Source organism: Nicotiana attenuata, unplaced genomic scaffold (genome assembly GCF_001879085.1).
Source record: "Nicotiana attenuata strain UT unplaced genomic scaffold, NIATTr2, whole genome shotgun sequence".
In the NCBI taxonomy this organism is placed as follows: domain Eukaryota; kingdom Viridiplantae; phylum Streptophyta; class Magnoliopsida; order Solanales; family Solanaceae; genus Nicotiana; species Nicotiana attenuata.
In genome coordinates, this window is record NW_017672518.1 from 34,725 (window position 1) to 58,383 (window position 23,659).

A 23,659-nucleotide genomic window follows, 5' to 3' on the forward strand; every position below is an offset into this window, starting at 1 on the left:
ACAATTATGATGGTTGCTAAATCCAAGCTAAAACGGCTATTAATGATCTTTTAGTGTCCATTTTTATCCGCTAAATTTAAAATAATTGTCGCTAAAAGTTTCATACCTTTAGCAGTAATTATTTTGTGGCAATTAAAATGGCTAATATACTAGTAAATTCAATTAAATTGCCGCTAAGTCATCTTAAACACCAATTATAATGGCTACAATATCCTCTATGGAAACATCATATTTTTCTCTTTTATCATCCATTTTATAAGTGGTATATCCTGTTAAATTGGCACTAAAAATCACAAGCTATAACGACTATAGTTTACCCATCATTAATAATAGTTATTACATTCATTCAAAAAAATGATCCAAATAACAAAAAATATTAATATTAATTCATAAAAATATAATGTATCTCATTAAATATTAACAAATAAAAGGATGTACTAATCCAAAATATTAATATCATAGTAACTAAAAAATAAACTTATATACTATTTGAAGTAAATAGCTAATGTCATTATGTGACTAATCCTAACGAATAATAGTCTTCAAATAATTTTTGCAACTCTTCATGATATTGAAATCTTTGACCCGCTAAATTATCGACATCAGACTGTATGACCTGAAATTATAAAATAACTATGTCAATAGATGAATATATGAGCATTATATATGTACACATAAGCAAGCAAATCTTCTTTGTCTACTAGCCATCACTAATATAAGAGGAGAACAAGAGAGAGGTGATCGCACCAATGTAGATAGCAAAAACATATAAACTTTATGCAAGACTTGGAGGGATTTCACTTAAGAAGAAGCTGCAGTTCTGCACTAAATATTTTGCTCATCTGAAGAGTTCCATTTTATAAAACTAAATGAAGGCTAAAACATTTGAGAGCAAGAGTGATAACAATGCGAGTAATAGAGCAGTAGCAGTGAGAACAACAACCAGTAGAAAAAAGCAGTTAAGGCAAAAGCATTTGGGAGTATGAAAAAGTAAGTGCATCTTTTTTAGAATTGTAGTTTACAATTGAGTGCAGTCAGTAGAGAATGAGCGTGTGAGAGAGAGATCCCAAAAAAAAAATCTTACGATTGCCTTGGCAGAATCATCATCCAGTGGTCTACCATCCTTACATTTTTTATGAGTTAATAAGAAAATTTGTGCTCGTATAGGCTCTATCCCATTTGCAGCCTTTTGGACCCTCCTGTGTGAGGCATCTTTTGATTGGCCCTATTGTTTCTATTTGATTGGGTACGCCTCTGTCATTAGAAAATTAAAACGATATCTTATCAATTATGAATAAAAATTGAGCATAACTAAAATCAAAACGCTGAAAATAATTGATAGGTTACAAGTACTTTGGGCATAAGTACTTTACTCTATGTTTTGATGATCTAACAAACTTACCATCCAGAACCAGATAAGGAACTTGTTACACTTTTACAAGACCTTAAGATTACAAAGTTCCAGGTTGGGATCCAGCGTAGGATATAACATAACTCTTCAGAGTGAAAGGAACAGTTGAGGGAACAGGTCCCTACCGGTTCCCGAGGAGACTGTATGAAGTCAACTCTCCAGTTGGAAAGTTGCTACCTGCACACGCTACTGTACAGGAACAGTGCAGCACTCAACTTTCTGTGGAAGGCTTTTTACCTACCTTGCTTACATCATTGTATATGATGTCACACATGTATAAATACAATTAAGGAAGGTAAAACAACTTACTTCATGAGAGAACAAGATAAGGAATATGATACAATTAAGTTCCCTTGCATTCCGAATAATTAGTCAGATGTCTGGTCCAATTCTCAATGAAATCAGATAAGGAAACAGCAAATAGACCAGATAGGGATTAGTTTTCCTCGTCGTTGTACAGTCAACTCTACAGCTATAAAAACTGCTGCACTGTACCGTCTAGCAGACTGCTGCACTGTACCGTCTGACAGCACTACAACAGCACAATTGTAACTTGCTAAGGCCAAACTAAAGGGCACTTTATTGCATCATCCTTGATGACATCACATACACATATTATCAACCTGAGGCAAGGGATTTCATCTCTCTAACACTTGCAAAATCAAAAGAAAATATTCTCTCAAGTGCTAGCCACAACCTCTCTCAAGAACAAAGCTGCTGCAACCTCAAGGACCAGATCCAAAGATTGAAGATATCCTAAGTCCTTATGTTTGTTGAGTCTTTGTTATTTGTTCTTCATTTGTAACTCCTACTTAGCTTAGTTAGAAGCATTGTGTAGGAACCCCTTTGTAAAACCATCAACTTTCTGAGTTTGTGTTGTGACTAGAGTTAGTCATAAGTTGAAGTCTTTGTAACTAGTGAGTGACAAAGTGATTTGTGGTGCATCACAAGTTAGTTGAGTTGAAGTCTTTGTAACTAGTGAGTGACAAAGTGGCTTGTGGTAAATGTATCACAAGTTAGTTGAGTTGAAGTCTTTGTAACTAGTGAGTGACAAAGTGGCTTGTGGTAAGTGTATCACAAGTTAGTTGAGTTGAAGCCTTTGTAATAGAGTCATTACAAAGTGGCTTGTAATAGTGTGTTTACAAGTTAGTGAAGTTGAAAGCCTACAAGTGTAGGTCATGGTTTTTGTCCCCTTGAGTTGGGACTTTTCCACGTAAAAATCCTCTGTGTTCTTTATTTACTGCCGAGTTACTGTGGGAACAATTAGAGAACCTGATTCCCTATAATGCTTGGTTTTACAGTCTGTTTCTTACAGTGGGAACTGGTAGAGAATTTGGTTCTCTATTATAACGACCCGACTGGTTGTTTTGAACAATTGCATCCGGTTCGGAAGTTTGAGTTCAAGAGCAGCTTCACATTATGTATAACGACTTGTGTGCAGGGTTGGATTCAGTTTTCGGATGAATCGGAGTCGAATCGGAAAGAAGGAATATAGTTCTGGAAGTTTAAGTAGAGAGAATTGGACCGGAATTTGACTTCTGAGTAAACGGCTCCGGAATGAGTTTTGGGTGATGTCAATAGCTTCGTATGGTAATTTTGGACTTGGGCTTGTGTTCGAATTTGGGTTTGGAGGCCCGTAGGGTAATTTGGGGCATTTTGGTGAAAGTTGGAAAAAGTTGAAGTTTGAGAAATGGAGAGGTTTGACCCATAGTTGACTTTTATGTTATCGAGGTCGGAATGCGATTCCGAAAGTTGGAACAGCTCCGTTATGTCATTTGGGACTTGCCTGCAAAATTTGGTGTCGCTTGGAGTTGATTTGATATGGTTCGGACGCTTGGTATGATGTTATGGGATGTGTTGGTACATTTGGTTGAGATTCCGGGGGCCTCAGATGAGTTTCGGGGTCCGGGCATATCGGTACTCTGAGATGGTTCTAGCACTTTTGGGAGTGCGGGCCGCACCAAAAATATGCGGACCTCAGAGGAGTGTGCGTACCGTACTAAAATTTATGCCGACCTCAGTGCGGACCGCATAATTTGGATTTTGGTGTGCGGCCGCACATCAAGATGTTCCCCAGGTGCACTGGTCTGACTTCGGAAGCCTATATCTTTTGATCTACAAGGAATTTTGAGATGATTCAAAAATGAAAGTTGTAGTCCTTCGTGTCTAGTTTCCAAAAAGGTAAAGAAATCACAACATCTGTAGAGAAAGTTATGGCCAAAATACTAAAGCTTGTTACTGCAGTCAAATGCTCCGCGGACAACACTGGTTTTGTGCGGACAACATTGGTTTTTGTGCGGTCAGCAGTGGTGGAAATCCGGGAGGTGCCCTATAAATACAAGGTTTAGGGTTTTATTCCATATTTTGACCTAGAGAGCTCGAATTTCGGCAATTTTTCAAAGGTTTTTCAAGAAATTCATCGGGGTAAGTGATTCTAACTCGGATGTGGCTAGAGTACATGAATCTATCATTGAATTCATCATTTAATTCGTGATTTGGGAAGAAAATTTGTGAAATCTTTCAAAAATATAAAATGATGATTTGAAGGACCAAATGGTATCGGAATTGGATAATTTTTGTATGGGCGAACTCGTATCGGAATGGGTATTCGATTTTCGTAAATATTGTCGGGTTCCGAGGTGCGGGCCCGGGGAGTTGACTTTTGTTGACTTTTTACAAATTGTATAAGAATCATAGTTTTGTTTATTGGAATTATTTTCTCTTGCATTTTTAGATGTGTTCAAGTCGTTTTTGGCTAGATTGAGCCGAGCATTGATGAACTGGTAAAGGAAAAGCTAAATTGAGTATAGAATTGGCCGGATTGAGGTAAGTATCTTGCCTAACCTTGTGTGGGGGACTTCCCCTTAGGATTTGAGTCTTCCATGCTAATTGTAGTCTGTGCATGCAAGGTGACGAGTGTGTGCTCGGACTTATTTGTGAGAAATTTGCCTCTAGGGTTCTTAGGTCCTTATGTGGAAAGCATCCCGTTATGATTGGGTTTCCTAATTTCTTAACTTGACTCTATATGCTCCATATGACGTTAGATTTTCTTTAATTCTCACGTGTTACATTGACCCTTAATTGTCTTAATTGAAGTGATTGTCTTCCTTATTGTTTTGATACTTCTTGATTATGAGTTCCTCTATGACTTCGTCTGAATATTTTACATGTCCAATTGTTGTGGTTATCGGCATAGTTATCACGTTCTTATTATGCCTTGTTATTTTGTTGAGGTTATCGTGCTTCTTGGTTTTCCCGTGACCCTTATTATTTACTTGTTGATTCCCTTGCCGGGACGTTATCGCTTATGATATTGTCTCCCTTGCCGGGATTTTGTTGTTATACTCTTGTTCCCTTGCAGGGATTCTTTTATGATTGATGATGATTTGCAAATAGGAGCGGGTTGCACGCCTGCAACAAGATATACGAAATGGGAGCGGGTTGCACGCCTGCAACAAGATATATGAAATGGGATCGGGTTGCATGCCTGCAACAAGATATATGAAATGGGAGCGGGTTGCATGCCTGCAACGAGCTATATGAAATGGGAGCGGGTTGCACGCTTGCAACGAGATATATGAAATGGCAGCGGGTTGCATGCTGCAACGAGATATGTGAAATGGGATCGGGTTGTACGCCTGCAACGAGATATGTGAAATGGGATCGGGTTGCACGCCTGCAACAAGATATGAAATGAAAGTGAAATTCTGTGCTTGTTTTCCTTATCCTTGTTAGTAATTGGATTTTGGTGCCGTGCACTTTCTGTTTGCTATGTTTATTTGCTGTTACCAATTCAAGTGTTTAACTATTCAGATTCCTTTACCGTTGTGATCCTTTGTGAAGGAACCCCATCATGTTTTCAATATTTTGCCGTATTTATATACATATTTTAATACTTCAAATTTCAATAATTTTTTCATCTTCAATTCATTTAGTTACTCAATTGAATTCTCTTAAACTGTCCGAGGTTGTATTTTACTTAAAAAGGGGATTTCTACTAAGATAATTTATTATATTTCTTGTTAAAGGTAATATTTCATTCGATGTTGTACTTTAATTGAAAATGGTACTTTCTTTATTTAAATGATTTCTAAAAAATAACTTCATCTTTTCTTGCTGAGTTCCTAATTGGTTTAGAAGCTGTACTCCACTTATGTTATGTAAATCAGACTCCTTGAACATCTTAATTGCATTGGTTATAGACCCTATGAACCGAGTAACTTGAGAACATTGTTGAGTAAAGTGAGATAGAAATATGTGGGCACGAGGTGCCGGGTGTGCTAAAAGTTTTGTAGTTGAGGTTATGATATGAGACATCGAGTTTGAGATGGATGGAAATTGTACATCAGAAACGATATGATTTATTGAGCTGGCATCGCTTTCCTTGTTTGAGTAAATTTTTCTTTACTTGTCTGTGTTCCAGCTATGTTGGTGTTAATTTATCTGGTTATCTTCCTCTCCACCTGTGTTCCTCTTTATTGTTTCTACTGATTATAGTTTGTTCTTTCCCTGCTGTTGATATTACTATGTCATTTTTAGGTTGATAGTTTATTATCAAATCCTGTTCAATTTATTTGACCAGTAGGTGCCTGGACTGTTCCTTGTCACTAACCCACCGAGATTAGTCTTGATACTTACTGGGCACCGCCGTGTTGTGCTCATACCACACTTCTGTACATTTTTGTGTACAGATCCAGGTATTTGATCGGTAGTAGCTGTGCGGGTCGTTGCGGTGGAGACTCAAGGTAAACTTGCTACAGCATTCGCAGGCCTCGGAGTCACCTTCATTTGTACTTATTTCCATTTGTTCCTTTTGTTTCGGAGCAGTGATGTATTTATTTTGTATAACTACTCTTAGAAAGGCTTGTGACTTGTACCACCGGTTTTGGGAATTGTAAATTGTTAAGAGTTATTCAGATTAAAGACAGTAAATATAATTGTTATCTTAGTTAATGTTAGGCTTACCTAGTTTAGAGACTAGGTGCCATCACGACTCCTTCGGAGGGATTTTTGGGTCGTGACAAGTTGGTATCAGAGCTCTAGGTTCATGGGTGCTACGAGTCACAAGCAGGTTTAGTAAAGTCTTGCGGATCGGTACGGAGACGTCTGTATTTATCTTCGAGAGGCTACAGAAGTGTTAGGAAATTCCCCTCCTTTCATTCCTTATCGTGCGATATTGATTCAGCTCGAAGTATATAACTTATGTTCCTTTGCATCCACTCGTGTATAATTTTACGCTCTCAGCGTTCGCCATGCGCCAGTGGTTCGTGATGCTACAGACGAGCTATGAAGGAGTCAGGGACGCTCAAGCATTGCGTCGACGTGTTGTCCAGACTGAAGATACAAAGATATTGAGAGACTATTCAGTTGTTTACATGGAGGCGCAGCGGAAGCGTGGTGGGTGTTGATTGAGGATAGTTGGCGGTATTGGAGCACCTTGTGATTTGTGTTTTACGAGCTATGAAGGTTAGCCCTGCGAATTATCAGACGTTATTTTCTATGGCTTCGCGCCAAGTGGAGGAGTCCATCAGCTGCATTCGGATTGCATAGTCAGACTTGCGTCAGTTTCGGCCTGAGGTATATGTATGTGTGGTGTTGGTAGGTTCTCGGAATTTGTATATGACTAAGGTCTGAGATCTTGCACGCGCTGATGTTAGGGCTTACAGTATTTCTACGTTAATAGTTGATCTACATTTCAGCATCAAGGGGAGTCGGAGGAACAACTTCAGATTCACAGAAGGTCTATTTAGTGTGGGCGTCGTGGGTGCGGCAGGACGGGGTGCTTAGAGGAAATGTGGTGGTTTATGAGCTTCTGAGCTACGTGGTTCATGCTAGGGTTATCTGTATGTGGGGCTGTGATGGGAATTATTGCATATCGACTATCCAAAGAAATGAGTCAGTTCAGTAGTGTTGGGTGGGCATAGCAATGGAAGTAAATGGTCCTTTTGAATGGGAATTCTCTACTGGCATTGTGGCAGCACTCTTGGATTGGACGGTTTGTGCGACTCGGTTGAGTTGGAGAGGTGCAATTCTGATGGCTTAGTTGCATGCGGGCGGATCTCGATGGTTTGACTACGGCCTGAGTTGGGTGTCTACTATGGGCATAAAGAATATGTGGTACATTGCGGTTTCTTCTGAATCGGTATCTGAAGCTAATAGAGTGTTGGCGTCGTTGGCTACCATATGAGAAGAGTGTGCATTTTTGGAAAGGACCTTGAGTTTTGGTTTGTAGTGCGTGGCTGGTAGCTTGGTGATTACTGGGTTTTGAGGCTTTCGGGGTTCATGTTTTGTTACACGGCCAGAAATCCTATAGGGGTGCTTCAGCAGAATAATAGGGTGTGAGTGATATATCAGCCATTTGGTTTGCGTAGTTGAGCTGGGTATGGAAATTTCGGTATTCCTGAGGTTTTGGGCTAGATGCCCTCATGAATGGACTATTCCCTGTTTGCGGATCTTGAAGAAATGAGAATGCAATAATTAATAGCATGTATTATCGATAAGTTGTTGTGGATCTTTTTGAAGCATACTTACCAATTTGGAAATAATCAAGATTTGGGTTGGGGGCTATTTGAAAGCTCAATGAGAATATGTATCTTGTATCAGATCAAGTTTGAGCGCTTCTGTGAGATTGTCATTATGGTTATGTTACCGGGCAAAATGGATATTATTTGTGCCCCTAGCCTATGTTATGTGCTACTCTTTTATGCTGTGTTAGGTGGTGTGGTGGTATGATTATTCCCCACGCATGTTTTAATTCTGTTCAGGCCTTATGGCGATGCAGGCAAGATAGCCATCGTGATGTTGATTTGTTCAATGCACCTTAGCTGTGCTTGTTTCTTTCATGTTCTAGCACTTCTATTCATTGTTCCCACAGTTTTACTTGTGCACTCTGCTGTGCCTGATATCAATATTTATGTGATCAGTGGACCCAATCATCTTGGCCTGATGAGTATTTGGGAACGGGCTGCGAGCCGCAGCGGATGTTGTATGAGATACCCTTTCCTTGTGTTTATTTGGGGTTCTGCTTTTCCTCTGTGGAACAATTTGATGAAAACTATATTTTGTTGTTGCACATGTTACACTTGTTAGAAAATTCTTCTACTTTGCTTTTCCTTATTTGTGTTACGTAATTGAGTTATTGCTGGTTCAGTGTACGAGCTGTGTAGTGTGAGAATTTGTATGTTTCCATGATGAGTCATCAGTTGGGCTGCTTGTATTGGTCGAGATGAGTTTCTTAGACCTGAGATTTGTAATATGGTATTTGGGGTGAGGAGTGCTTGGACGTATGTGGTTGTTTCTGCTAAGAGTTGGGTAATGGCCCTTGGCGGGCGAAAGAGTTTCTTGACTTGTTGACTTCATGAGCAGCTATGAATATCCGCATGTTTCTTATCATGGGCAGTGTTGTGGAGGTCCGAAACAAGGTTATATTCAATGTGAGGTGTATTGCCGGCATTCAGGATGTTATTTGAACAGCTATGGTGGTCGGAGGTTATTGCTTCGGGCATTTGAGTTGTGTGGAACAGCATGTGATTGTATACTGGATTGGAATTTTGGCTCGATTCAGCTTGTTCAGGTTCATGCAGTGTGATGATGTGGGATTCGGGTTCTATGATGAATTTCAGACGTTGAGGTTTGGGTTCTGTTCTAAGGTTATGGATTAAGGAGGAGATGAGACCTTCAGTTAAGTGGCATTGCCAGTTCTGCATAGGTTGGGTGATGGTGAAACACCCCCGGGTGTATGTATGAGGAGCTCATGCAGTGGTTCAATGGCTTTGGAACGACTCCGGGCACGTTCGAGGACGAACGCATGTTTAAGTGGAGGAGGATGTAACGACCCGACTGGTCGTTTTGAACAATTGCATCCGGTTCGGCAGTTTGAGTTCAAGAGCAGCTTCACATTATGTATAACGACTTGTGTGCAGGGTTGGATTCAGTTTTCGGATGAATCAGAGTCGAATTGGAAAGAAGGAATATAGTTCTGGAAGTTTAAGCGGAGAGAATTGGCCGGAATTTAACTTCTGAATAAACGGCTCCGGAATGAGTTTTGGGTGATGTCAGTAGCTTCGTATGATGATTTTGGACTTGGGCTTGTGTTCGAATTTGGGTTTGGAGGCCCGTAGGGTAATTTGGGGCATTTTGGTGAAAGTTGGAAAAAGTTAAAGTTTGGGAAATGGAGAGGTTTGACCCATAGTTGACTTTTATGTTATCGAGGTCGGAATGCGATTCAGAAAGTTGGAACTACTCGTTATGTCATTTGGGACGCCTGCAAAATTTGGTGTCGCTTGGAGTTGATTTGATATGGTTCGGACATTTGGTTGCGATTTTAGAGGTTCTTCAAGTTCATAGTGATTTTCATGCGTTTGGGCATCTGATTCGTGGTCTTAGTGATTTTTGAAGTGATTTTAGAGTGGGGCTAAGTTCGTATGATGTTATGGGATGTGTTGGTACATTTGGTTGAGATTCCGGGGGCCTCAGATGAGTTTCGGGGTGAATTTTGAGCGAGTCCGGGCATATCGGTACTCTGAGATGGTTCTGGCACTTTTGGGAGTGCGGGCCGCACCAAAAATATGCGGACCTCAGAGGAGTGTGCGGACCGCACTAAAATTTATGCAGACCTCAGTGCGGACCGCACAATATGGTGTGCGGCCGCACATCAAGATGTTCCGCAGGTGCACTGGTCTGACTTCGGAAGCCTATATCTTTTGATTTACAAGGAATGTTGAGATGATTCAAAAACGAAAGTTGTAGCCCTTCGTATCTAGTTTCCAGAAAGGTAACGAAATCACAATTTGGACATTTGTAGAGAAAGTTAAGCCCAAAATACTAAATCTTTTCACTGCAGTCAAATCCTCCACGAACAACACTGGTTTTTGTGCGGACAACACTGGTTTTGTGCGGACAGCACTGGTTTTTGTGCGGTCAGCAGTGGTGGAAATCCGGTAGGTGCACTATAAATACGAGGTTTAGGGTTTTATTTCATATTTTGACCTGGAGAGCTCGGATTTTGGCGATTTTTCGAAGGTTTTTCAAGAAATTCATCGGGGTAAGTGATTCTAACTCGGATGTGGCTAGAGTACATGAATCTATCATTGAATTCATCATTTAATTCGTGATTTGGGAAGAAAATTTGTGAAATCTTTAAAAAATGTAAAATGATGATTTGAAGGACCAAATAGTATCGGAATTGGATAATCTTTTTATGGGTGAACTCGTATCGGAATGGGTATTCAATTTTTGTAAATTTTGTCGGGTTCCGAGGTGCGGGCCCGGGGAGTTGACTTTTGTTGACTTTTTGCAAATAGTATAAGAATCATAGTTTTGTTAATTGGAATTATTTTCTCTTGCTTTGTTAGATGTGTTCAAGTCAATTTTGGCTAGATTGAGCCGAGCATTGATGAACTGGTAAAGGAAAAGCTAAATTGAGTATAGAATTGGCCGGATTGAGGTAAGTATCTTGCCTAACCTTGTGTTAGGATTTGAGTCTTCCATGCTAATTGTAGTCCGTGCATGCGAGGTGACGAGTGTGTGCTCGGACTTATTTGTGAGAAATTTGCCTCTAGGGTTCTTAGGTCCTTATGTGGAAAGCATCCCATTATGATTGGGTTTCCTAATTGCTTAACTTGCCTCTATATGCTCCATATGACGTTGTTAGCTTTCCTTTAATTCTCACGTGTTACATTGACCCTTAATTGTCTTAATTGAAGTGATTGTCTTCCTTATTGTTTTGATACTTCTTGATTGTGAGTTCCTCTATGACTTCGTGCAAATATTTTACATGTCCAATTGTTGTGGTTACCGGTATAGTTATCACGTGCTTATTATGTCTTGTTGCTTTGTTGAGGTTATCGTGTTTCTTGGTTTTTCCGTGACCCTTATTATGTACTTGTTGATTCCCTTGCCGGGACGTTATTGCTTATGATATTGTCTCCCTTGCCGGGATATTGTTGTTATACTCTTGTTCCCTTGTCGTGATTCTTTTATGATTGATGATGATTTGTAAATGGGAACGGGTTGCACGCCTGCAACAAGATATATGAAATGGGAGCGGGTTACACGCCTGCAACGAGATATATGAAATGGGAGCAGGTTGCACGCCTGCAACGAGATATATGAAATGGGAGCGGGTTGCACGCCTGCAACGAGATATATGAAATGGGAGTGGGTTGCACGCCTGCAACGAGATATGTGAAATGGGATTGGGTTGCACGCCTGCAACGAGAACAAGATATGAAGTGAAAGTGAAATTTTGTGCTTATTTTCCTTATCCTTGTTAGTAATTGGTACTGTGCACTTTCTGTTTGCTATGTTTATTTGTTGTTACCAATTCAAGTGTTTAACTGTTCAGATTCCTTTACCGCTGTGATCCTTTGTGAAGGAACCCCATCATGTTTTCAATATTTTGCCGTATTTATAAACATATTTTTTTTAATACTTCAAATTTCAATAATTATTTCATCTTCAATTCATTTAGTTACTCAATTAAATTTCCTTAAACCGTCTGAGGTTGTATTTTACTTAAATGGGACTTCTACTAAGATAATTTATTAAATTTCTTGTTAAAGGTAATATTTCATTCGATGTTGTACTTTAATTGAAAATGGTACTTTCTTTATTTAAATGATTTCTAAAAAATAACTTCATCTTTTCTTGCTGAGTTCCTAATTGGTTTAGAAGCTGTACTCCACTTATGTTATGTAAATCAGACTCCTTGAACATCTTGATTGCATTGGTTATAGACCCTATGAACCGAGTAACTTGAGAACATTATTGCGTAAAGTGAGATAGAAATATGTGGGCACGGGGTGCCGGGTGTGCTAAAAGTTTGGTAGTTGAGGTTATGATATGAGACATCGAGTTTGAGATGGCTGGAACTTGTACATCAGAAACGATATGATTTATTGAGCTGGCATCGCTTTCCTTGTTTGAGTACATTTTTCTTTACTTGTCTGTGTTCCAGCTATGTTGGTGTTAATTTATATGGTTATCTTCGTTTCCACCCGTGTTCCTCTTTATTGTTTCTACTGATTATAGTTTGTTCTTTCCCTGCTGTTGATGTTACTATGTCATTTTTAGATTGATGGTTTATTATCAAATCCAGTTCAATTTATTTGACCAGTAGGTGCCTGGACTGTTCCTCGTCACTACCCCACCGAGGTTAGTCTTGAAACTTACTGGGCACCGCCGTGGTGTTCTCATACTACACTTTTGTACATTTTTGTGTACAGATCCAGGTATTTGATCGGTAGTAGCTGTGCGGATCGTTGCGGTGGAGACTCAAGGTAAACTTGCTACAGCGTTCGCAGGCCTCGGAGTCACCTTCATTTGTACTTATTTTCATTTGTTCCTTTTGTTTCGGAGCAGTGATGTATTTATTTTGTATAACTACTCTTAGAAAGGCTTGTGACTTGTACCACCGGTTTTGAAAATTGTAAATTGTCAAGAGTTATTCAGATTAAAGTCAGTAAATATAATTGTTATCTCAGTTAATGTTAGGCTTACCTAGTTTAGTGACTAGGTGCCATCACGACTCCTTCAGAGGGATTTTTGGGTCGTGACATCTATACGGTCTGGTGGTCGCTTAGTTTCTATCAATTGGTATCAGAGTAGGTTCTCTCTAAAAGGTTAACACCTAGAAATGATCTACATGGATGCTCTACCAGACTTTGAGGAAGGTCGATCAACCTACAGGCCACCAAGATTTCAGAAAATGGTTAGTAGAAATGGAGGCATTCCCAAGAAAGGTAGCTTTAGCAGAAGCACTAAGGGATACGATTGTTGTCACAAGTGCAGAAAACCAGGACATTTTATCAAAGATTGTCCTCTCCACAATCAGGTCCATTACAAACATAATGCTGACAAGGTGGGTAAGAGGAACCTGGTCCTCGACAGAAAGTTCAAGAGAAGAGATGTCGCTGATAATATTGTAAAGCAAGCTTTGGCTGCCTGGGGAGATTCCTCTAGTGAATCTGAGGGTGATAATGAAAAGGAAGACACCTGCATTATGGCCGTTGAAAGCAAAGCTGCAAAATATGATTCCATATTTGCATTTATGGCAAAATCTGATGAGGATGAAGAAGAAGAAGAAGATGATGATGAGGTAAACTTTCTGGACGTACAAAGAAATTTGAAGTTTTATTCTAAAAAGAAGCTGGTATCTTTGGCTAATGTTTTAATTGATGCTTATCACAGTCTTATAAATGATAAAGATTCTTTAACTTTGGAGTTAGGAGAAGCAGAACAGACCAGAGATGACCAAGTAGTCGCTGTAGTTGATTTAAAGGAAACGATTGAGAACCTGAAGGAAGATAAGGATGCCTTAGATGAAAAAATTGCAAATGTAGACCTAAAAGAGACCATTGAGAGTGTAAGTAGGGAAAAAGCATTCTTAACAGAGAGAGTTTCTAGCATTGAGCATGAGAGAGATGACCTACTAGTGGTGGTATTGTACTTGAAGGAAACAATTAGGGAAATTAAAATGGAGAGCAGGCCTAAAAATTCTCAAAAAGGAAAGAAAGTTGCAAGTTACGCATACATTAAGCTTGAAAATGAGTTAAATTCAGTGGTCTAGTCTGTGTGCCGAGCTTGAGAAAAACAAACAACTTCAGGAAGAACTAGGTAGAGTGAAAAGTGATCTTCAAAAATTACTCAAGTGGACCTGGTCCTCTGATTATATCACTACCTTATACACAAACAATGGGGGAAATAGGCAGGGAATCGGGTTCCAAAGGGAAAATACTCCCTACAACCCTCATAGCAAGTACGTTACTGTACCTGACAATTGGCTTTGCACCCACTGTGGTAACACATGGCACTTTACAGAAAATTGTAAGGCAAGATTTCAATCTCAACAGAAAAACAAAGTTTTTGCTGAAAAAGTAACTGCTGTTAGGGAACCCGGTCCTTCACATACAAAATGTATAATGCCTGCTTGGACCAAAAGAGCCCTCATTCACCCCTTTCCTCATTACAAGGGTCCCAAACTTGTTTGGGTTCCTAAGTCTAACCCTTGATTTCCTTGTGCAAGGAACAATGAAAGGGAGCAGTCAACAACGGTACATGGATAGCGACTGCTCGAAGCTCATGACTGGAAGTACAAATGATTTCCTTTCACTGAAGGCCCTGCAAGGAGGGAGTGTATCCTTTGAAAATGACAAGAAGGGATACATTCTGGGAGTTGGAAGGATCGGGAAGTCTCTTTCCCACTCTATTGAACATGCGTACTTCGTGAAAGGGTTGAAGTATAGCTTGCTAGGTATTTCCCAAGTCTGTGACAAAGGGATCTTAGCTGTCTGAGTGCTGTTAATGATAATGCTGAGCTATGGCACAGAAGGCTGGGTCATGCAAGTTTCACGCTGCTGAACAAATTAGTCAAGAAGGACCTGGTTCGTGGTCTGCTCAAGTCAAGCTTCAAGGATCACAGGGTGTGTGATGCATGTGTAAAAGGAAAGCAAGTCAGATCCTCTTTCAAGCTCAAAAAGGAAGTTAGCATCTCAAGGCCACTTGATCTCCTCCATATGGATCTACGTGGATCTATGAGGGTACCAAGTAGAGGAGGAAAGAGGTACATATTTTCGTCATTGAGGATGACTACTCCAGATTTACATGGACCCTGTTCCTCAGAACTAAAGAAGACCTCCGTCAATATGAGAGGAACAGTATGTGGAACCTGGTTCCACAATCTGCTGACAGAACTGTTATAAGAACCAGAAACTAGGAAGGAACCTGCTTATTGTGCAGATCTATGTTGATGATATCATCGTTGGAGCAGCAGTTGACTCTCTATGAATTTCTTCTTAGATTTACAAGTGAAGCAAACTCCAAAGGGGACAATGATAAGACAATAGTCAAGAAACTGCTGACGAGACTTGACATTGAGACATAAAAAATCATTGACACTCCCATCGCCACAACTACTTGTCTAGACATGGATGAACCTGGTTCCCTTATAAATCAGACCATGTATAGAGGTATCATAGGGTCACTTCTGTAGCAGACCAGATATTGTTTTTAGTGTGGGTCTGTGTGCTGGGTTTCAATCCAATCCAAAGGAATCTCATCTGAAAGTTGCCAAGAGAATCCTAAGATATCTCAAAGGGTTGCAGGACCTGGTTCTCTACTATCCCTCAGGAGATAACCTTGACTTAATAGGATATGCTGATGCTGATTATGTTGAATATCTGCTGGATAGAAAAAGCACATCTAGAACGACACATTTTCTAGGGTCATGCTTGATCTCATAGGGTACAAAGAAACAAACTGTGTGGCTCTTTCTATTGCTGAAGCTGAATACGTGGTTGCTGCTTCTTGTTGTGCTCAACTATTACAGATCAAGCAAAATCTTGAAGACTTTGGTGTATTTATAGCTTGAACCCGGTACAACACAAGAGGACAAAGTGCATTGACGTGCACATCATTTTTTGAGGGATAATGTTGAAAAGGTTTCGATTTGTATGAAGTTGTGGAAGACGGAGGACCAGGTAGTAGACATCTTCACCAAGGCGCTGAGCAGTGAACACTTTGAAAGAAATCGTCTGGAGTTTGGTTGATCAAGCTTAACAGAGGGACCTGGTCCCTCGATGATTGGCTATGTTAAGAAGGAAAGGTACAATGCTAAAAAGTGTTTTTCGGCGACATCTAACTCAAATCTATACTGTTACAGGTATACACATATGGCAGTTTCAGGACAAAAACAAGTAAGAGTGACATTGCACTTCTAGGAGTCTTTGCTCAAATTTTCAAAAACCGTCAAGGAACCTGGTTCCTGTGACTCAGGTTAGTAGTCTCTTCAATACTTATATGCCTTTTTAAGTGCTGAAGTGTAATGTCATTAATTTATTCCCATCTCTCTCCAAATTTTTGAAGTCCAAAATGTTAAACCTTTTCTAAACTAACTACTTGCCCCGAAAAAACCATTTCCTTCTCTCACACCCAACCAAAACCGATTTTTTTCTTCAAAACCAAAATCAACCTTGTCTCAAAAAAAATACTTCTCTCCAAATATGCGAGAAGTGAACATAGCTTTGTCACCTTCCAAAATCCTAACTCTATCTAAATCAAACCCCCAAGAAGTCTTTGGTAGATTTTGATGGGAGTTTAACTGAAAGGGAACGAGGTAGATATAATATTCTAGAGCGTGAGGCTGAAATTGTTGTTGGGTCTGTAGAAGTCTTGAAGGATGGAGGAATTGGTGAACGTGCTGAAAAAGGGGGGAACTGAATGAGGGACCTGATTCCTCAAGTCCTTCTTAGGATGTTAATTCTGATGATGATCTTTTACTATAGAGTTCTGTGCTTAAACGAACCTCCAATCCAGTAAAAAGGATTGAGAAAAGTAGACTGATTGATGATGAAGTGGTTTGACCTGCTGATGTGGTGACTGTGGAAGAGAGAATGAAGTGGGAAAAAAATCTCCATTTCTGAGAAAGAATTCAAAAAAAAAGAAAATTTAGAGAAAAGAAAGTTGGCTGAGAAAGATGCAGTAGATGATAAAGTTGAACAGATTGAGAAGAAGAAGAGGGAGACATGGACGCTCTGGGAAAGAAAGGGTAGTGTGAGTGAGGAACCTGGTTCCTTACAGAAGCAAAAGGTTGAGCCATCGGGTTTGGAGAGGTAGAAGACTCTGAAGTCTCAAAAAATGCTGTTAGGCAGAGTGTTGACTCTGATATTGCTGAAAAAATGGAGGAACTTCTTGACATTTTTGAGTTCCAAAAATAGAATCACCACTTTGTTCCTCCAAGTCCCAATGTATATGAAGAAGAAGTAAAAAATTCTGTGTTTTATGTGATACTCTGATGCTATATGCAAATGGGATTGAGTTTGTTCTTGATGAGAAGAAGCTTGGGGAGATTCTTGGTGATCTGGTTGATGGTTCAACCTACTCAGATAGGTTGAGAACCTGGTCCTCGTGGACCTTGGCAGATTAGCATGCTAAGTTGAAGGGTGAGAATGAAAGATTGAGAAAACAGGCGGAGGAACTGAGAGAGGAGATGATCATTGATCAAAGAAGAGTGAATGAACGAATGGACAAGCTCATCAAGGCCTTAGCCCATTACTTTTCCTCCTGCCCAGTGATCCATGTCTTTCACTCCTTCCAAATTCTCTTGAATTCTTATCTTCTTTTGATTCCTATATTTGATGACATTGGTACTTTATTTGTTTAAATTGTCATATTATGTATTGTTGAACCTACTGTGCTTTTCTTATAATTACTCTACTATGGGCATTCACTCCATTTTGTACAATGGCATTCACTTGTTGTTCTTGTTATTGTTTATGCTGTGTTGCCTAAGTGGCATAAGTTAATGTTGCTGAACTTCTTTTTGGCTGTGCTTCTTCATTTATTCTTTTCGATGATGCCAAAAAGGGGAAGGTATATAGGTGTCAACATGGGGGAGGAACCAAATCGAATTGATATGTTGTGTTGTGTATGAAAGATAGCTCTGCTTCGCAGGGGGGAACGTTACTGATAATATGTTGATTATAGGTCTGATCTGCAGGGAAACATGTGAGGAATCTGGTTCTCAAGTGTTATATTAATTTTGGGTTTGTCATCATCAAAAAGGGAGAAATTGCTCTAAGTTACGCTATGTCATGTTTTGATGATGACAAACGTTCTCAAGGAACTGGGTACGGACTAGATGTGACAGTAGATGTAAGGAACCTAATTCTCAGGGGGGGATATTAATTCTGGGTTTGTCATCATCAAAAAGGGGGGAAATTGATAAGCTATGGTATTTTGAGTTTTGATGATTTGCCAAACAGTCTTGAGGAACCAGTTGTGATCAGTTCCTTAGGTTTGGTTCTTAGGAGGGATATGGCTAATTCGTAGGGGAAACAATGTGGAGATCCGATTCTTAGGGGGAATATCAATTCTAAGTTTGTCATCATCAAAAAGGGGGAAATTGATAGGTTACATGTACTTTGGGCATAAGTACTTTACTCTATGTTTTGATGATCTAACAAAATTACCATCCAGAACCAGATAAGAAACCTGTTACACATTTACAAGACCTTAAGATCACAAAGTTCCAGGTTGGGATCCAGCATAGGATATAACACAACTCTTCAGAGTGAAAGGAACAGCTGAGGGAACAGGTCCCTACCGGTTCCCGAGGAGACTGTATGAAGTCAACTCTCCAGCTGGAAAGTTGTTGCCTGTACACGCTACTGTACAGGAACAGTGCAGCAGTCAACTTTCTATGGAAGGCTTTTTACCTACCTTGCTTACATCATTGTAAGTTATGTCACACATGTATAAATACAATCAAGGAAGGTAAAACAACTTACTTCATGAGAGAACAAGATAAGGAATCTGATACAATTAAGTTCCCTTGCATTCCGAATAACTAGTCAGATATCTGGTCCAATTCTCAATGAAATCAGATAAGGAAACAGCAGAGAGACCAAATACGGATCAGTTTCCCTCGTTGTTGTACAGTCAACTCTACATCTATAAAAGCTGTTGCACTGTACCGTCTGGCAGACTGTTGCACTGTACCGTCTGGCAGCAGTACAGCAACACAGTTGTAGCTTGCTAAGGCCAAACTAAAGGGCACTTTATTGCATCATCCTTGATGACATCACATACACATAGTATCAACATGAGGCAAGGGATTTCATCTCTCTAACACTTGCAAAATCAAAAGAAAATATTCTCTCAAGTGCTAGCCACAACCTCTCTCAAGAACAAAGCTGCTGCAACCTCAAGGACAAGATCCAATGATTGAAGATATCTTAAGTCCTTAGGTTTGTTGAGTCTTTGTTATTTGTTCTTCATTTGTAACTCCTACTTAGCTTAGTTAGAAGCATTGTGTAGGAACCCCTTTGCAAAACCATAAATTTTCTGAATTTGTGTTGTGACTAGAGTTAGTCATAAGTTGAAGTCTTTGTAACTAGTGAGTGACAAAGTGGCTTGTGGTAAGTGCATCACAAGTTAGTTGAGTTGAAGTCTTTGTAACTAGTGAGTGACAAAGTGGCTTGTGGTAAGTGTATCACAAGTTAGTTGAGTTGAAGTCTTTGTAATAGAGTCATTATAAAGTGGCTTGTAATAGTGTGTTTACAAGTTAGTGAAATTGAAAGCCTACAAGTGTAGGTCGTGGTTTTTGTCCCCTTGAGTTGGAACTTTTCCACGTAAAAATGCTCTGTGTTCTTTATTTACTGCCGAGTTACTATGGGAACAATTAGAGAACCTGATTCCCTATACTGGTTGGTTTTATAGTCTGTTGCTTACAGTGGGAACTGATAGGGAATCTGGTTCTCTATACAGTCTGGTGAACGCTTAGTTTCTATCAATAATCAATTAGAGGTGTTTTAAAATTTTTTTGATACCTTAGCTTTATCCGAATGCCAGTAAGAGCCAAGGCCACTCCATTAATCCCTCCGTATGCGACTTGGTAGTTTGTACGCAGACTTTACCCTTACCTTTTTGGAGGTAGAAAGGTTGTTTCCAATAGACCCTCAGCTCAAGCAAGCATAGGTGCCACAATAATATTAAGAAAACAAGACGGGACAACACTGAAAAACCATGTAAAAGCAACATACACCACAAGATAGTAAGATGATCGAAATGTAAAAAAAACGACGGTTATTCAAATAAATCTACTACCAACCAAATGCGAGAGTACGTACTAACACTCCCAGTATGAATAATCAAGACTACCTAACCTATTATCCTAATCTTCGACCTCCACACCTTCCTATCACCGGTCATGTCCTTGGTTAGCTGTAGCTACACCATGTCATGCCTAATCACCTCACCCCAACTCTTCTTCGGCCTACCTCTACCTCTCCTAAGGCCCTCCAATGAATAATCCGAATGACTTCATTAAAGTGAAATTCGTATATATTAACACAGATTAAACATGTTGATAAAGTGCTGGTTAATCATAGTTTTATTTAATTAGCTTTAGAAGTTCAAGTACACAAAAGCAAATGCTCATCTGCTTCCCTGCAATCATGCCGGAAGCAACGAACCAGTAAGGCAAATTTTGCATTTCCATAGGCTAAGGTACGCAATATGACAAACATGTTAGCAATTCTTTCGTTTACCAAGCTTCCTAGTGTCCACAGTATGGCTCCTCTTCAAAATAGAGTTCCTATATTACCTTTTTTATTATGTCACATATCTCTTAAGTAAAAAAAAAGTTTTTAACAAATGAAGCGGCTCAGGTGTACCAAGGTAGCATGGACTCAAACTATTTTCCAATTCCTCGTTAAGGAGGATCTCCAAAATATTAATGCTTGCTTTGAATCCCCAAATAAATATCCTAAATTATCACTTCAACATATATACCATTAGCAACTCTACAACATTGCAGAAAAAAAGTGTGAAGGGCTTGCCTTTTATATCCTAATATATCTTTTGATCGAGTACTGTTGGATAAGAATAACTATAAGGTTTATGCAAATGCACTAAATTAAGATGTCTCTTCATTCGACATCATGGTTACCTTTTCGATTTCGACCATTCAATATTTTACGGTTTGCTAAGAACTGCACTTTTATTGAATTCCACATGAGAAATCATCAATATTTCAACTCTCTGGACCTTTGTTTAACGAAATTTAAAAGAAAATGTGGCCCTATACAGTTGATGTGGAGTTATTGAATGCATATAGAAAGATATACCAAACTAAACTGAAACTGTACTTTGGATTTATCATATGAGTAAAAGAAGCTATATATAGGAAGTTAGGTTTAATGACCATAACCACAATTGGGACAAATAACCAATTTATAACCCTAGGTCCAAACAACAGAAAGAAGAGCAAAAAGAAGTAAATAGAGTGTAGAGATAATACTAACCTGAACACTCTAAGATCAGACAACGAACAATAAAAGCCTTCGATGGGGGGGACTGAGCAATGAAGAGGGAGCTTAAATATACATGCCCTTAGGCTAAGTGTAGTAGTCCACAATCTTTGCTAAGATTTATGGCTGAAGATGTACTTATTGAGAAAAAGGAAAAATCAAGTAACCAACCATATGCTACAAGTGTAACATCAAGCTATTACCCAAGTTGGATCTGTGTGGTGCTAACTTAGAGGAAACTAAAATCTGCAACTAACTTTATTTTAACAACCTTTACACGTTAAGAACTTCTTTCCAACTGAAGATAGTTTCAATTTGATGAGCTCCGTCTTGAATAGAACAGACTGAATGTAGAGAAAATCGTATCGCTCACTTCATCTAATTGTATTTTGTAGCGTGGTAAATCGATAATAACAGGGAAAACCTTTAAGTTATCCAGATTGTTGCTCTACGCGTGAGATCCTATTTACACTGAAAGTAACAAATAACGACAAACTTAAGATACCTCATAATTGTCATTAGATTACTACTACTAGTAAAGGAAAAATAAATACAAAGAATTGACAACTTTCCTTCTACATGAAAATTAACACAACAAGCAAAAGATCAAATTATTTGTGAGAATCTGCATGTATCTATGTATCAAGCACTAAAAAATCGCTTAATCCAATAATCCTCCCCTCTAATTCACCTCAAATCACCAACATCAAGAACAGGAAAAACAAATCAAAAAAATTATTTTTACTCATTAATGTCACAATTAACCTATGCAGATAGAAATAGATAGCAGAGGAAAACAACAAAAGGGCATAGATAAAAAAAAAGGTTCTCAATCATCTTAATTGCATAAATTCTGTAGAAAAATCAAGAAATCCAATTACCAAAATAACAAAAGATGAATATTGGATCAAAGACCACTCAAAGTCACCTTTCACTTCTTTTCTCGATCATTCAATTGGAAAAGCAGAAAAAGAAACCAAACAACTTAAAAGACTCAGGAAACTTTTGGAATTGAAAAAGACAAAAGAGTAAATCACAAAGCTATTCTAGAATTGTGAAAAATATAAAACAACATGCGCCTACCAACCTACCTATCGATGAAACTATGCAAAAAAGCTCAGCAACAACTTTGTAAAGACTCGAGTAGTACCAATAAATCAAACTTGGTGGGTAAGAAGAGAAGTTACCTGGGAAAGAAGACTATCTCGCCGGAAAGTCTACGTGATTTTGTTATATTGTGTCTGCTCGATTTTATTTCCAGCCGTCTCCATTTCCCGTTCATGAAGGGAATAGGTTTTCTTACTTTTAAGGGAATAGTTCATTATTTAATGTCCAAAATAACTGGAGGGAATTTTTTTTGGGTGCGGAGGGAAAGTTAAAATAATAAAAAATCTATTTTAATTAGTGACTTTTAGTGGCAATTTATTTTTATTGTCAGTAAAAGGATATCTTTTACTGGCTAATGGTCATGTGCCGCTAATATTTTAGCCTAAAGAATCTATTAGCGGCAATTGCCTTATTGCCACTAAATAATTGCCGTCAAAGACCTTTTTTGTGGTAGTGACATTTTTGTGATAGTAGATGACTATTCCAGATTCACTTGGACTCTGTTCCTTAGAACAAAAGATGAGACCTTTGAAGTTTTTGTAGCCTTTGTGAAGAAAATTCAATTGAAGATGGAATCAAAAGTAGCATGCGGTAGATCAGATCATGGAACAGAATTTGACAATGCTAAGTTCGATGAATTCTGCAACGAGAATGGCATCACCCATTACTTCTCAGCCCCAAGAACTCCACAGCAAAATGGAGTTGTGGAAAGGAAGAACAGAACCCTTGAAGAAATGGCAAGAACAATGTTGAATATTAGTGGGATTTCTAAGAACTTCTGGGCTGAAGCTATAAACACTGCCTGCTACTTGGTGAACAGGTGCATGATCAGGTCTCTCTTGAACAAAACTCCCTATGAGTTGCTGAATGGAAGGAAGCCCAAGTTGACTCACTTAAGAACATTTGGGTGCAAATGTTATGTTCTTAACAATGGAAAGGATCAGCTTGAAAAATTTGATGCCAAGAGTGGTGAGGGAATTTTTCTGGGGTACTCTTCTCAAAGTAAAGCCTACAAGGTATACAACAAGCGGACTCAGTATGTTGAGGAGAGTATACATATAATCTTTGACGAGTCCTATCTCTCCTGTGAGAAGAGCAAGAAGGATGATCAAGATGGAGAGCCTCTACTGGTTCCAGGAGAGGTCATTCATATGGCAAACGGAAAGGCAGATATGATGAGTCAAGTGAAGGAGACAGGTGAAGACAATGCAACCTCTTCGTCATCAGCTGGAGAGGAACCAGGTACTACAATTACAACCACTGAAGCTGAAGAAAGAGTGGTTGATGCAATTCAAAGTACTCCACAGGAGTAGAAAGAAGGATACAAGGGAAT

At 39.1% G+C, this 23,659-nt stretch overlaps 1 long non-coding RNA gene across 1 annotated transcript; it reads right to left on the reverse strand.

Annotated features, from left to right (window-relative positions):
* Window positions 1–412: 412 nt before the first annotated feature.
* On the reverse strand, window positions 413–22,520 carry LOC109213507. The gene is made up of 3 exons (XR_002066021.1): window positions 22,407–22,520; window positions 1,085–1,254; window positions 413–616 (listed from the first exon to the last, which is right to left on the reverse strand). It is a non-coding gene; the product is annotated as an uncharacterized LOC109213507 (long non-coding RNA).
* Window positions 22,521–23,659: the final 1,139 nt, after the last annotated feature.